This window comes from Panulirus ornatus, chromosome 70, assembly GCF_036320965.1.
Source record: "Panulirus ornatus isolate Po-2019 chromosome 70, ASM3632096v1, whole genome shotgun sequence".
In the NCBI taxonomy this organism is placed as follows: Eukaryota; Metazoa; Arthropoda; class Malacostraca; order Decapoda; family Palinuridae; genus Panulirus; species Panulirus ornatus.
In genome coordinates this window covers 566,879-584,013 of record NC_092293.1, presented here as the reverse complement: position 1 = coordinate 584,013, position 17,135 = coordinate 566,879, and the positions used below count along the sequence as shown (strand labels likewise).

Genomic DNA, 17,135 nt, shown 5'->3' with positions numbered 1-17,135 from the left:
TGCTCCACTCAGTTGGAATAGGAAAGTAGTTGAAAATAACAAGTTGATGAATTTAATGTTTTAGTGTGGCAAAACCTGAACTGATTTTAAGGTCACACATGAAAGAAGATTAACATTTCAGAAGGTTGAAGGAAGATGAATATAAATGTCATCATTGATAGACTATTAGATTCATTAGAAGCCTCGATAGATGAATGTTCTTGTTATTTTTATTAAGAATGAGGATGAATTAGTAATTAAGGCACACGGCGCTAATATCTTTGGTTACTGAGCCATTTTGTTTTGCACTGGTGTTATATTAAAGAACTAGAGTATGAGTGAGATGTGGAGATTATATATCATTGTGAGTTATTACATAAAGTGATCGTGATGAACGTTACGAAGATCAGGCAAACTATGAGGCTCATTATTCCTACATCAGATATAATAATGTCAATCATTCCAGTAATCTTACCATAATTGACCTCTTCCATCTAGGCAGCCTCCCTCCCTCCCTCTTATCTTCTCCAGAACAAACCTGGTTCATTCTTGTGAGAGACGATAGTGTTTACTAAACTCTTCCTGTGACCAACATGTAAATGGTGTGACTGACCACCACACCTTACCTCACCTACTTCCTCCACCTGATCAATCTGCATCACTCCTTCCATTGCTCACTTCCATAATAGAATTAACGTTTCTACTACAAATGACAAGATTCACTTGGCCATGTTTGTTAACATCAGAGCAATAATCTTGAAGACCGACCATTCCTCACTATTGACCTTTAAGGCAGGAATCATTATTTTCCTCAAACTATCAATTGCTATTTATGTGAGGTCGGTCGACTGTGGCTCCGGAGGGGTAAGCGACAACACAAACTCTGGTGGAGTTCCAGTAATGATGTTACTGAGTCAGTCGGGCACACACCACTGTGGTACACCTGGTGATATTTTGTTTGTCTTAACTAAGTCGATAAGTGGAAAACTGAGCAGCAGTTTACTTGCTTAGCTTGTGTACTTGTTGCTGGATTGTTGATGACGTTCACAATAACAGGTATAGGACTGGTCTTATATCTCTGTGTTCCAGCTGTGATTGGTACAAGTCGAGTGTACTGACGAACGGCGGTGCGTGGAGAGAGAGAGAGAGAGAGAGAGAGAGAGAGAGAGAGAGAGAGAGAGAGAGAGAGAGAGAGAGGTCATTGTGCCGGGGGTGGGGCAGGGGGTTAGCTGGTGGTGGGGGGGAGGGGGTTTACGTGGTCAGCCAGATGAGCACATCTTGGTAGGTGGTGTGAGATGGACCCAGGAGGATTGTGTGTGTTGTGTTCTGTATTGTGTCCAGCTGGTGCCTGTGTGTGTGTGTGTGGCTCTAGTTAGTCAGGAGGACCTGGCTGGGGCGCGGCTCAGGTACAATAAATATGGTATAGACATTCCTGAGTTTGAACAGTGATGTCAGTCGGCGGTGAAGGTAGAGACAGTATGAGGAAGATTTGATGATAGAGTGAATGTGTTGAAAATGAAATGTCTGAGGACAACATGTGGTGTGACGCGGGTTGATCCAGTAAGTAATGATAGGGTAAGAGAGATGTGTGATGATAAATAGAGCATGATTGAGAGAGCTGAAGAAGGTGTACTGAAATGGTTTAGACATTTGGAGAGAGTGAGTGAGGGGAGGTTAAAGGAGGATACATGTGTCAGAAGTGTAGAGGACAAGAATAGGGCGACCATATTGGAGATGGATGGAGGAAGTGAACAAGAGTTTGAGTGATCAGGGCCTGAATATGCTCAAGGGTGAGAGGCGTGTATAGGATAAAGTGAACTGGGGCGATGTGATTTACAGGGGACGACTTGCTCTCAGTTGAAGGATATGAAACCTGTTGGTATAGATGACTGGTAGTACCACAGTCTTATCTTTGCTAGAGATAATGAAGGTCATTAGCTTCTCATATATTGAAGTTTAAGCTTCAGGAATTCGATGAATTAGTAAAGGAAACCTGGGAGACTGATACTCTTGATGGATACATTGTCATATCATTTGACCCGTGTAATTAATGGTAATCGAAGTGAAAAGTCAGGCAGGCATATTTAGGCAAGATAAACAGACAAACAAACGCCCACACATCAACACACAACCATCCTGCATAATGTGTTTAGTGCTGGAACAACGATATTCCGGGGCCCAAGTTCTGGCCTTAGACAGAGCAGCCGCCTCACACCTAGTGTGGTTTAGTACGACCAAGTATGTGCATCAGGTGTATGCTTTGAGCTCTTTTTTATGAATATATGTATATGTAAAGCGTCACCACTGAACGCACGGGACTGGAACCTTGGCCATCGAAATGACAGTGTTGTGAGCTAAACCGCTCGGCCACCACGGGAGCTGTCCACCTCTGACCAGCCTATGGTCCATGAGAGTTAACGTGACTGTCTCATACGGCCAGTGGTGATTGTTTCCATCTGTTTCATGTGAATAGTACAGATGTACTGAGTCTTTGTTCCTGTTTGTGCATGTACACACACATACTCACAGACACACACACACACACACACACACACACACACACACACACACACATGAAGAGGTAGATTCACAACATAAGCCAGGTACCCAATTATTGACCAGTCCCGAGGGAAGGATGGACACTTGAGTTGGGTCAGCTGACTGCCACACCAAGGATTCAAACCCATGCATGTCCTACCCCGGGCTGGCCCCTGCTGACTCATGATTAGTAATGCTAACTATTACACTGCTATAAATGCGAGGCGTCGACTATAGATGAAAACGTACGGAAGAGGATGGTTGTGTTTGAAATGAAATGGTTGATATGTTTGTGTGTGTGTGTGTGTGAGTAATATATTAGATTCGGTAGGTAACATCTGCCAGCTGATTATCAATACAGAACCTTGGGTGAATAACCATACGCTCCAGAGAACAGAGAGAATGGATGAAATAGTGAGTGGGTGGGCGATGTTCACATAGACATACACATGACCCTTCCAGTCCCGTGTGGTTAGTGGCTAGGATACCTGGCTTTCACCCAGGAGGCCCGGGTTCGATTCCCGGCATGGGAAGGATTTTCTTCTTCTTAGAGAGAGAGAGAGAGAGAGAGAGAGAGAGAGAGAGAGAGAGAGAGAGAGAGAGAGAGAGAGAGAGAGAGAGAGAGAGAAAGAGAGAGATGTCTAAGTAAATGAATACAATAGTTTACAAGTACGTTATCATCAACTAACCGAAACATAAATGTTTACAATAAAAGCTTGTGTTGTAGTGACTCCTGATTACTCTTGGTGAGTGAGTCTGAGACACCCTGTCACGAGGGGCCAAAAGAGAGAAACTGAATGAGTGAGTGGGTCAGTAAGTGAACGAGGAGTAAGTGAAGGAATCAATACAGTTTCATGGTTAAGATATTTGGCTTCCAGTCAGGGACCTGCAGAGCCGGATTAATGTTTAGTGAGGCCCAGGACCAGGTGATATTTGCGGTCTCCAAGGACTGTATGAAATGATATTTGTTAATGTTATGACATATTTCGCTACCATATTGTATATTGTATACCAGCCTCTGTTCCAACAGTTTTCCGAGCTGCATCTTTTTTTTACCTGGATGACCAGCGGGGCCCCTGTAAGGCCGGAGTCCAAGACCTGGGCCGAGGTGGCCCATGTGTTAATCTGGCACTGGAAACCTGGGTTCTTTTTCTGCAATTAGTGATCAGTTGCATAAGAAGAAGACAACTTGATAATGATTCTACACTATAAGGTAAGACACAACGCTTCCAATAACATATCTACCACAATACTTGCATCTTGTTCACCCGACATGAAAGTCTGAAATCTACCCCTAGTGAGGATCGACAGCCAAACCGAGAGCCTAAAGCTGCTGCTGTTTTTTCTCTAGTCGTGGCAATGGGGAGCAGTGCAGTGGCTTTGTGTCCAGTGACATTCACAACCACTAATTGGCGTTCACACACCGTTCAGGGAAACACATTCATTAGACTTTACTTAAACATTGGTAGTGAGTTCTTTGACGAGGCTGTAGTCCATTGCTCAAAGACAGAATAACAGATGTCCAAAAAATATGAACTTATAAAAAAATTTAATTCTAAGGCCTCCAGCCTTTCCCTGTAACGCATCTCTCTAACTCTAGCAATCTTTTGTTGCTATCCTCAGAACCATCTCCATTTCCTCCCTTCTTCTCTAGGTGTTGTGACCGAAATTAAGAAGCTTATTTTTGTTTTGGTCTTATGTGTGGTGTGAACTGTCTTATCCCTGAACTTCAATAGAATTTGGTGTCCTTAAGTACTCGCCTGAGGTGGGACACTTGCGACAGGTTAGGGACAATGTCAACTAACTTACTGCAGCTTATTTTTTGTTCGATGATAACCACATCGAAGCCTTCCTTCGCTACGATCCATTCTCACTGGTTTACATTTACTTGAGTTTTTAAACTTCGTCAATCAGATATAAGACCAACTTTGGAGTCTGTCATGTTCTTTTTGTAAGTTGATGCAACCATCAGTGCTTTTCATTTCACGAATGTCCTTTGCATCCTCTGCAAATATATTCAAATAAGAGTCTATATCCTCTGGCAAGTCATTACCATAGATCAAGAAGAGTAATGGTTCCAAAACAAAACCCTGCGGCACTCGGCTGTTGACCTCAACCCATTATGAGAGAGGTCCTCTAACATGCGTTCTTTGTTCCCTTCCACTAAGATAATCTTCTGTCCACTGAATGAGTCTCCCCATATTCCTGCCTGGTGATCCAGTCTCCTAGTCAGCCTCCTATGTGACACAGTGTCAAACTTGTTCTAGCAGTCAATATAGAAACATCCACTCAGCCTTACCTTTTGCACGTTGTTCGTTACGTATTACCTATTCTCCTTAAAACCGAGCTGTTCATCACATGAGTAATTTCTCCTCTTTAGAAAGTCATCCATTTGCTTTGTGATTATCTTTTCTAAACCTTACAAACTACACTTCCCATTTGAGACCAGCCTGTAGTTCATTGCCTCTTTCGGGATTCATTCATAATAGACAGGTATAATGTCCTTTTCCACTCATTTGGTATTTTGTCTCTCTACAGCGACATCTTGAACAGCTTTTCCAGAGGCTTATCTAGAATATATGAACACATCTTCAGCATTGTGGTAAGGCTTCATCAGGTCCATGAGTCTCATACGGGTGATCACCTAGTATTCTGTTAATCTTTTCTAGATCTCAAGGTTTTCTAAAATCTAATCTGTTAGTCTTTTCTAGATCTCAAGGTTTTCTAAAATCTAATCTGTTAATCTTTTCTAGATATCTCAAGGTTTTCTAAAATCTAACTCCAGCTCACTGGCGTTGGTGCCACAATGTTTTCTAATGGGGAAAAGCTTTTGAATTTATTACTCTGTTCCTCGAGTATCCTTACATCGTCTCCTTCCCTCTGAATTTCTTAGTCTAATCAGCTGTTATCTGACAACCTAATGAGTTTTGGGAAAAGTTGTGGATTTTATCGATCCTTCCAAAATATTCATTTCAAAGATCCTTAATTCCTTGTTTTTATCCTGATATACTCGTTCTTTGCTCTCTTATACCTTGCAAATGCTGACTGGCTGGAGTGCCGTTTATATCTTCGTCACGACAGTCTTGAATTCTTTTGCTTTTTATCATCTTTTACCAAACCATTCCTTCCTATGTATGTGACTTGTGTGTGTGTGTGTGTGTGTGTGTGTGTGTGTGTGTGTGTGTGTGTGTGTGTGTGTGTGTGTGTGTGTGTGTGTATGTGTGTGTGTGTGCGTGTGTGTATTAACTTATATGTAACAGAAATAATGATAAAATGACAATACTACTGAGGATAATAATGGACATGATCCATTCTTAACGCAAGGGATCCTGTGAAGTGATCAGCGTCTCAAGTGACATCATATATTGTACACTGATGATCTAGATCATCCTGGTGATGGTATTATGTTACTCTTCCCAGGAGAAGTAAGGATATGCTTAGACAACCCACATTATGGGTGTGTGAGAACCTAGAAATACGCTCAAAGAAGATTGTCATAGCACTCCAGGTGAAGTTATCTCTTCACATAAATGTTCACAGAGATATTTCTCTGTGCCCACAACCTCCCGCTGGCTATTTAGTTTTTGCTCTAGTGATATTCTCATACTTCTTGAGGTATTATATTGCCGCACACATTCATGAAATGTAGACACAAATAGCATTTATGACTTTGTTGTTACTCTGTAACTACTAACATATGTTGACACGTAGAATACCACAGGAAAGAATCAGTAAGTTATAAGACTTGTCGGTCTGGAGTAATCATGCAAGGAAACTCAGACATGAATGTGTATTACGATATAATGTTGGGGAGGAGGATGATGGCTGTAGTAAAGATGGGTGGCTCTCCCAGATCAGACACAGTAAGAGAGCACACTATAACCAGACCATTAACATGATAACGTAAGAAGAAGACATCATTACTAGATCTAAAGTGGCCTAATGTCTTTCCGATGAGTCAAGTTTTACGAAACTGGAGCGAAGTTGAAATGATATATGTGTCTGCTGAGGTAATGGTTAATGGATGATGTCTCAGGCGATCAAGTGTATACAGTCATTTTAGGCAGAGATATTCTTCCTTTTATAGTAGTACCACATATAGCATACCCCTGATCTTATCATATATAGGACCTAGTTCAGCCCACTGACAGCATGTAGTTCCCTGAACTCCACATCGCTCAAATTGTACCTTGCACACCTCTCACCCTCTTGCATGCCCTAACCCAGATAACTTAAACCCTTTTTCACTCCTTCCATCTCCTTTTCAGGCTCTTCAGTCATTCTGTTCCCTCGTCTTCTGACAAGTATGTCCTCTTTATCAGTTTCTTTTCATTAGTTTTTTACATATACCTAAACCGTTTCAGTACACCGCATTCAGCTTCGTCAATCATACATCACTTACGATGACTACCGCACCTCTCTCTTACATTGTCATTCCTCACATGATCAACCCTTCTTACGCCACACCTTGTTCCTCAGATCTTCATCTCCAACACACTCACATTTCTCCATTCTTTTGCATTTAGGGCTCAAGACTCACACCCACACAACAACACTATCGGGACTATAATACCGTCAAACATAATAATCTTTACACACAATGAATTTTCTTTACACATAGTCCATATTGCACCCTGGACCTGTGGCCCCTCACTCACCCAATGGATCACTTGAATCCCCACATATCCATCTCATGTATCTAAAACACTCCACTTCTATGTTGTCATCACTCAAACATGCACTCAGACCAGTCTATCTTCCCCTCTGTTAAACCACATAACCTCAATCTTACTAAGATAAACTCTCAACATACTCCTTTCAAACACTAATTCATACGCGAGCTTTTGTAATTTATTACTGGAATCTGCCACCTGAGCCATATCATCTGCAAACAACCGCTGGCTCATCTCCCAGCCAACCCAATACTCAACATACTATAGATACAGTATGACCCTCGTACTAACCTCCTTCACCACAGCATCCATAAACGGGTTAAACACCCATGTTAACATCAGAAAACCTTGGCAAACATCCGTCTACATTTAGAATCACCCATTCTCCTCCCTTCACATATGCCTTACTCTCCTGATAACAGCCACTGCATCCAGTAAACGTCCTCCTGCGTCATATTATCGTATAACCTTCCATAAGGCATCTAAATCAGCTCCACCATACGCGTTTTCCAGATCAGTAAATGACACACACAAATTTTACTCTTTGTATACATTTCTCTAAAGCAAATTCTTCAAAACAACCACCAGGTGTACGCATATTCTACCCATTGAAGAAATTGATAACAATCGAGAGAAGCATTATTCATTAACAGGTTATACAGCGTGTTTGTGCCTTGTATCATCCACAGTCTGATGTCAGAGAACATAGCAACAAATTGCATCTTTGAGGCTGTATCCAATTTGCCAAGGACACAAGCGGCTATAGGCCATTACTGAGCTTTTTAAAAGCAAATGGTTTCATCCATTTATTGCTTTGATGGTAAGGGAGAAGGTGCAATGGTTACGGAAGTCCTTAGGGGAGGAGAAATCAGACTCGAAAGCTAAATAGAATGTTCTAAGGATAATGACAAAGTAACTATGTCAGATGTTGTCTGAGAGACGTAGGCTTGACAAGAGAATTTGCCACTTTGTATATGTCCATTTCTCTCTTCTACTGTTTGGAAGGGTGACCGATGCAGAATATTCTCACTGCACTTCCATACGGTCTTGCATGTTAACATCCGTCTCATGTACACAAACCCCACTTTGTTCATCCATGGTCTTCATCTCTCCCTTCATAGATTCACCTCACTCATATTCAGGATGCGTACCATATCCTGTTTCTTCTCACACTAATTTCTTTTTCCTTACCCATTTTCTCTCCAAATTATTATGCGTGGAAAACAAATCAAACAAACATGCGCGCGCGCGCGCGCGCACACACACACACACACACACACACACACACACACACACACACACACACACACACACACACACACACATATTTTCTTTCTTTCATACTATTCGCCATTTCCCGCGACAGCGAGGTAGCGTTAAGAACAGAGGACTGGGCCTCTGAGGAAACATCCTCATCCAGCCCCCTTCTCTGCTCCTTCCTTTGGAAAAAAAAAAAAAAAAAGAGAGGGGAGGATTTCCAGCCCCCCCCCCCCCCCCCCCCCCCCCCCCCGCTCCCTTCCCTTTTAGTCGCCTTCTACGACACGCAGGGAATACGTGGGAAGTATTCTTTCTCCCCTATCCCCAGGGAAACACACACACACAGACACACACACACACAGACACACACACACACACACACACACATATATATATATATATATATATATATATATATATATATATATATATATATATATATATATATATATATATATATATTTATATATATATATCTGCGTATGGACCTTCCAACTGTTCTCTGTGATTTGCGCTAAAACCTCCCAAGTAGAGAACTTCCGCTTGAGGATGAGAGAATGTCGCTGTCTCGTGGAGGAAATATAGACAATGGAAGAAAGATATACAGTGTGAAGAGTCAGGAGAGCAGGAGGTGAAAACAGAAGTGTTGGTTAGGAGACAGATTCTCAACCAGATAACGTCAGTGTCTAGACATTCTAGGTTCATGAGACGTGCAAATGGCCTGTTGATTTTGGAAGAAGCACAAACTTCCTTTGTAACGACAATGTAAATGATTATAGTTAGAAATGTTAAATGGTTATTGAAAACACAGTTGTTAGACAATTGAGTGTCAGACAGAAGGACTAGTATATTAGAAATACTGGCCAGATTGTGCTCAACAGAAGAAAGGTTAATAGAATGACCGATAATGTTGGTAACATGAATGAAATATGAGTATTATTTCTTCATAGTGAGCACAATAAACTAGTCGGTGAGAGCGGCACAAATCAGATCAATCATTTAGATGGGCCAAGGTGTTGGGAGGGGCGTCACTGCTGCTGCCTGAGCCCTCGTTGACAGCAGACAGAGACGGGCGGGATTCCGGGGATTCTTTGCCAGCCATTATGGAAAGTAGATGTATAAGCTTGTCACTCTTGTTGTTCGTATATGAAGGTTTTCTTATAGGACAAAGAACGGAAAAATGAATAACGTTAATACGGAGAGTAAAAATGGGTAGGGTTCCTTTACTGTACTACATAAACAATTGGTGGCATCATAGGTATAGCCATTATCCTTCAGAAATATTAGATTACTTTCAAGATTTACTTCGTAAAAGTTTTTATGGTACGAGGGAAACCTACTGGTCTTAAATCATTATGGTACGAGGGAAACCTACTGGTCTTAAATCATTATGGTACGAGGGAAACCTACTGGTCTTAAATCATTATGGTACGAGGGAAACCTACTGGTCTTAAATCATTATGGTACGAGGGAAACCTACTGGTCTTAAATCATTATGGTACGAGGGAAACCTACTGGTCTTAAATCATTATGGTACGAGGGAAACCTACTGGTCTTAAATCATTATGGTACGAGGGAAACCTACTGGTCTTAAATCATTATGGTACGAGGGAAACCTACTGGTCTTAAATCATTATGGTACGAGGGAAACCTACTGGTCTTAAATCATTATGGTACGAGGGAAACCTACTGGTCTTAAATCATTATGGTACGAGCCAAACCTACTGGTCTTAAATCATTATGGTACGAGGGAAACCTACTGGTCTTAAATCATTATGGTACGAGGGAAACCTACTGGTCTTAAATCATTATGGTACGAGGGAAACCTACTGGTCTTAAATCATTATGGTACGAGGGAAACCTACTGGTCTTAAATCATTATGGTACGAGGGAAACCTACTGGTCTTAAATCATTATGGTACGAGGGAAACCTACTGGTCTTAAATCATTATGGTACGAGGGAGACCTACTGGTCTTAAATCATTATGGTACGAGGGAAACCTACTGGTCTTAAATCATTATGGTACGAGGGAAACCTACTGGTCTTAAATCATTATGGTACGAGGGAAACCTACTGGTCTTAAATCATTATGGTACGAGGGAAACCTACTGGTCTTAAATCATTATGGTACGAGGGAAACCTACTGGTCTTAAATCATTATGGTACGAGGGAAACCTACTGGTCTTAAATCATTATGGTACGAGGGAAACCTACTGGTCTTAAATCATTATGGTACGAGGGAAACCTACTGGTCTTAAATCATTATGGTACGAGGGAAACCTACTGGTCTTAAATCATTATGGTACGAGGGAAACCTACTGGTCTTAAATCATTATGGTACGAGGGAAACCTACTGGTCTTAAATCATTATGGTACGAGGGAAACCTACTGGTCTTAAATCATTATGGTACGAGGGAAACCTACTGGTCTTAAATCATTATGGTACGAGGGAAACCTACTGGTCTTAAATCATTATGGTACGAGGGAAACCTACTGGTCTTAAATCATTATGGTACGAGGGAAACCTACTGGTCTTAAATCATTATGGTACGAGGGAAACCTACTGGTCTTAAATCATTATGGTACGAGGGAAACCTACTGGTCTTAAATCATTATGGTACGAGGGAAACCTACTGGTCTTAAATCATTATGGTACGAGGGAAACCTACTGGTCTTAAATCATTATGGTACGAGGGAAACCTACTGGTCTTAAATCATTATGGTACGAGGGAAACCTACTGGTCTTAAATCATTATGGTACGAGGGAAACCTACTGGTCTTAAATCATTATGGTACGAGGGAAACCTACTGGTCTTAAATCATTATGGTACGAGGGAAACCTACTGGTCTTAAATCATTATGGTACGAGGGAAACCTACTGGTCTTAAATCATTATGGTACGAGGGAAACCTACTGGTCTTAAATCATTATGGTACGAGGGAAACCTACTGGTCTTAAATCATTATGGTACGAGGGAAACCTACTGGTCTTAAATCATTATGGTACGAGGGAAACCTACTGGTCTTAAATCATTATGGTACGAGGGAAACCTACTGGTCTTAAATCATTATGGTACGAGGGAAACCTACTGGTCTTAAATCATTATGGTACGAGGGAAACCTACTGGTCTTAAATCATTATGGTACGAGGGAAACCTACTGGTCTTAAATCATTATGGTACGAGGGAAACCTACTGGTCTTAAATCATTATGGTACGAGGGAAACCTACTGGTCTTAAATCATTATGGTACGAGGGAAACCTACTGGTCTTAAATCATTATGGTACGAGGGAAACCTACTGGTCTTAAATCATTATGGTACGAGGGAAACCTACTGGTCTTAAATCATTATGGTACGAGGGAAACCTACTGGTCTTAAATCATTATGGTACGAGGGAAACCTACTGGTCTTAAATCATTATGGTACGAGGGAGACCTACTGGTCTTAAATCATTATGGTACGAGGGAAACCTACTGGTCTTAAATCATTATGGTACGAGGGAAACCTACTGGTCTTAAATCATTATGGTACGAGGGAAACCTACTGGTCTTAAATCATTATGGTACGAGGGAAACCTACTGGTCTTAAATCATTATGGTACGAGGGAAACCTACTGGTCTTAAATCATTATGGTACGAGGGAAACCTACTGGTCTTAAATCATTATGGTACGAGGGAAACCTACTGGTCTTAAATCATTATGGTACGAGGGAAACCTACTGGTCTTAAATCATTATGGTACGAGGGAAACCTACTGGTCTTAAATCATTATGGTACGAGGGAAACCTACTGGTCTTAAATCATTATGGTACGAGGGAAACCTACTGGTCTTAAATCATTATGGTACGAGGGTAACCTACTGGTCTTAAATCATTATGGTACGAGGGAAACCTACTGGTCTTAAATCATTATGGTACGAGGGAAACCTACTGGTCTTAAATCATTATGGTACGAGGGAAACCTACTGGTCTTAAATCATTATGGTACGAGGGAAACCTACTGGTCTTAAATCATTATGGTACGAGGGTAACCTACTGGTCTTAAATCATTATGGTACGAGGGAAACCTACTGGTCTTAAATCATTATGGTACGAGGGAAACCTACTGGTCTTAAATCATTATGGTACGAGGGAAACCTACTGGTCTTAAATCATTATGGTACGAGGGAAACCTACTGGTCTTAAATCATTATGGTACGAGGGAAACCTACTGGTCTTAAATCATTATGGTACGAGGGAAACCTACTGGTCTTAAATCATTATGGTACGAGGGAAACCTACTGGTCTTAAATCATTATGGTACGAGGGAAACCTACTGGTCTTAAATCATTATGGTACGAGGGAAACCTACTGGTCTTAAATCATTATGGTACGAGGGAAACCTACTGGTCTTAAATCATTATGGTACGAGGGAAACCTACTGGTCTTAAATCATTATGGTACGAGGGAAACCTACTGGTCTTAAATCATTATGGTACGAGGGAAACCTACTGGTCTTAAATCATTATGGTACGAGGGAAACCTACTGGTCTTAAATCATTATGGTACGAGGGAAACCTACTGGTCTTAAATCATTATGGTACGAGGGAAACCTACTGGTCTTAAATCATTATGGTACGAGGGAAACCTACTGGTCTTAAATCATACAGCTACTAATTTCTTGAAATGAAGACTTACAGAACTGTATTTATAATGTCGTTATGATCACTTTTTCAGATTCATTTTGTATTACTTTTATCAGTAACTGATAAACTATATTGATTCTTATGATATTTATGCTTTTGATAAAAACCATTGAATGAATTCTACAGATTAGTTTATATGAACCAAAATATCCACAGTATAGATAAAATCAAATGTTATTCTTGTTTTTCTACGTCAACAGTTCCATGATATAATCAAATGATGTACCTATGTTAGGGTCTAGGGCCAGGTATATATAGTGTATGTGGTATTAGAATTATCATCAACACCTAAAGGAGTTAAAGACTATTGGCGTGGTAGTTGTAATTTGATGCTCATGTGTCTATTGACCCTGGCAGTTGATGGGCCTAAATCCTCACTAACCAGCCAACCAACCAACCGTTATGATACATATTTTACTTGATCAACACATCAGGCTTGGCCCCACCACCTACTACCCTTCTCCAGACACACTTGCTGCCTCCTAACCATTAGTGTCTTACTCTCACAACATCAGACAGAGAGGAGAGTGTCTCCAGACACACTTGCTGCCTCCTAACCATTAGTGTCTTACTCTCACAACATCAGACAGAGAGGAGGGTGTCTCCAGACACACTTGCTGCCTCCTAACCATTAGTGTCTTACTCTCACAACATCAGACAGAGAGGAGAGTGTCTCCAGACACACTTGCTGCCTCCTAACCATTAGTGTCTTACTCTCACAACATCAGACAGAGAGGAGAGTGTCTCCAGACACACTTGCTGCCTCCTAACCATTAGTGTCTTACTCTCACAACATCAGACAGAGAGGAGAGTGTCTCCAGACACACTTGCTGCCTCCTAACCATTAGTGTCTTACTCTCACAACATCAGACAGAGAGGAGGGTGTCTCCAGACACACTTGCTGCCTCCTAACCATTAGTGTCTTACTCTCACAACATCAGACAGAGAGGAGAGTGTCTCCAGACACACTTGCTGCCTCCTAACCATTAGTGTCTTACTCTCACAACATCAGACAGAGAGGAGAGTGTCTCCAGACACACTTGCTGCCTCCTAACCATTAGTGTCTTACTCTCACAACATCAGACAGAGAGGAGAGTGTCTCCAGACACACTTGCTGCCTCCTAACCATTAGTATCTTACTCTCACAACATCAGACAGAGAGGAGAGTGTCTCCAGACACACTTGCTGCCTCCTAACCATTAGTGTCTTACTCTCACAACATCAGACAGAGAGGAGGGTGTCTCCAGACACACTTGCTGCCTCCTAACCATTAGTGTCTTACTCTCACAACATCAGACAGAGAGGATGTTATGCCTCTTATCTAACCTGACACATCAGCCGGGGTCTCAGGACGTTGATAAGGTCATGGTCGGATCCCCTTATGTATCTATCATGTGACCTCAGGTCAGTTATTGAACGTTATCGCTGATAATACAGCGTTGTTAGGCGGTTAATGATGGTGGTTATTAACCTCGCTTAGACACACAAATACACACGAACAAGGTTGTGTATAAGCCCGGCTGGCTCAGTCGGTAGAGCACGAGACTCTTAATCTCGGGGTCGTGGGTTCGAGCCCCACGTTGGGCGGTAACAGTTTTCTATGATGTAACATGAAACAGCCTCTGAACATACCCTCCACCGCTCGTCTAGATCAACCAATCTGCTAAACACAAGACATCTGAAGAGTTATTAAGTACTGAAAGACAAACAACAATTCTGTTTGAAACAGTCAGTGATGATGCACGGGAGGCTGAAGGAAATGTGTCACTGTTCACTGACTTTAATGATGAAAAATACGACCTGGTATGGCTGTGTCTACACACTACCGCCATCTGGTCAACATTGTACATACCAACATTTAAACTGTGACATTTGACCACAAGGTTTAAAGTCGCTCATGAAAACGCGAACTTAAAATCTATCCATTTAAATCTACCATTCATCAATAAACATTTAAACACCGTCATTTGAACGTAAACCTTCCAGCTGCGTTATTTTACCAGAGTCCTTTAAGATACGTCATATAAACACAAAACTTAAATGTACGTTAAGCTTGTGCAAACCATCATTGAATCTCAAACTTTTGATTTACAATTGTAATGAAAATGCGAACTTTTAACTCTGTCAAATTACAGCTATTGTCCAAAATGATTTACTTAATTGACAAATTTTAATGTCAGTTAATTTAACGATATCCTTTGTGGTTCATCTTTGAAACACAAACCTTTAAACTTTGTCTCTAGAACTGAACACAACCATTAAGTTTCATAACTGGAATGGAAATTTGGATAATCTATCAAAATTCGTCATATAACGCGAACTTTTAAATCCTTCCATTCAGTTGGGCCGTTACTTGCCTGGCTGCCATTCATAATATGTCCTTTTATATTGTATGTTGACTACGCTCTCATTCATTCGTCATTTGGATCGTCTCACTGATATTCCATTCATAAACTTCATTCCTAAAGCTTATTTTTGACCACCATGTTGTTTCCTTAAGGTTTATAATTCTTTGTGTATTTAATAATAGAAGATTCAATGATATTTCTCGTGGTACTGGAATTAGAGTTAATAATGCCATCTCAGTTATTAACTCTAACTCCAGTACCACGAGAAATATCATTGAATCTTCTATTTCTGAATACACAAAGAATTATAATCTTAATATTAGTGATGGTCTATACAAATTGGATAACTTTAATGCTGATAAAATGTGTAAACAATTCACCTTCTTGTCCACATAATAAGTTTATGATACGCATGTTGTCTGTCTTGGACAATCACATGTTTACCATATGGCGCCCTAGCTACGTCTCTTCGTTGTATATCAATTGAGTGTTATATTTCTCTCTTGTGTCTCCCTTGATGATGTGAGTATTACACGAAAGTGCACTTGGGAACTTATCGTGTTTATTTTCCTAGTGGACTCATAAGAGTATACTTGATCACGTGCAAAATCGTGATCCTTTCCAATATATATATATATATATATATATATATATATATATATATATATATATATATATATATATATTTTGCTTTGTCGCTGTCTCCCGCGTTTCTTTCATACTATTCGCCATTTCCCGCGTCAGCGAGGTAGCGTTAAGAACAGAGGACTGGGCCTCTGAGGAAACATCCTCACCCGGCCCCCTTCTCTGTTTCTTCCTTTGGAATATTAAAAAAAAAAACGAGAGGGGAGGATTTCCAGCCCCCCGCTCCCTTCCCATTTAGTTCGCCTTCTACGACACGCAGGGAATACGTGGGAAGTATTCTTTCTCCCCTATCCCCAGGGATGATATATATATATATATATATATATATATATATATATATATATATATATATATATATATATATATATATATATATCCTCCAGTATGTTTACTTTCGATAATGAGGAACAGAAGAATAAGCCAAGCAAGTAAATTTCGTCAAAGACATCTCTCTTTTCTTAACGCTGCCTCGCAAAGATTTTCATTAATTCAAATTGAAGAAACAGACGTATTTTCTATTGTCTGGTTAGCGCAGTGGTAGAGCGTGAGTCTCACACACTCAAGGTCGTGGGTTCGAGACCCACACCAGACATATTTTTTGTCTTTATCTTTTTTCATTTTGTCCGCATCACATGTGTGCAACATTCAGTATGTTCGTCCAACGTTATAGTGAAGATCTTCACAATAAATTGGGGTTTTCGACCTTATCTGAAAGGGTCAGGTCCACCAAGACGTCCTTGAAATCTTCCAGAAGCTTCTGGCGATCCTCCTCCAACTGCTGGGCACATCAGAGTTAACATGGGCCGGACATCGGTTGTGGAACGACTTAATCTGCTTCCGGTAGTTAGCAGGGATGATAATGAGGGCTCTGACCTCATACCAGGTCAGCTTAGTTCCAGTCTATTGCTTAGTTCCAGTCTATTGCTTAGTTCCAGTCTATTGCAACGACAATAAAAAATTAAAACTCATTTCTTCGTGGAAAATTGAGAGGAAAACACGACAGCAACATGG

The 17,135-nt window shown here is 40.8% G+C and overlaps 2 non-coding genes across 2 annotated transcripts; both read left to right on the top strand.

The window, feature by feature from the left end:
* Window positions 1–2,979: 2,979 nt before the first annotated feature.
* TRNAE-UUC (transfer RNA glutamic acid (anticodon UUC)) lies at window positions 2,980–3,050 on the top strand. The gene has a single exon. It is a non-coding gene; the product is annotated as a tRNA-Glu (tRNA).
* Window positions 3,051–14,645: 11,595 nt separating this feature from the next.
* Window positions 14,646–14,718, top strand: TRNAK-CUU (transfer RNA lysine (anticodon CUU)). The gene has a single exon. It is a non-coding gene; the product is annotated as a tRNA-Lys (tRNA).
* The last annotated feature ends 2,417 nt before the right edge of the window (window positions 14,719–17,135 follow it).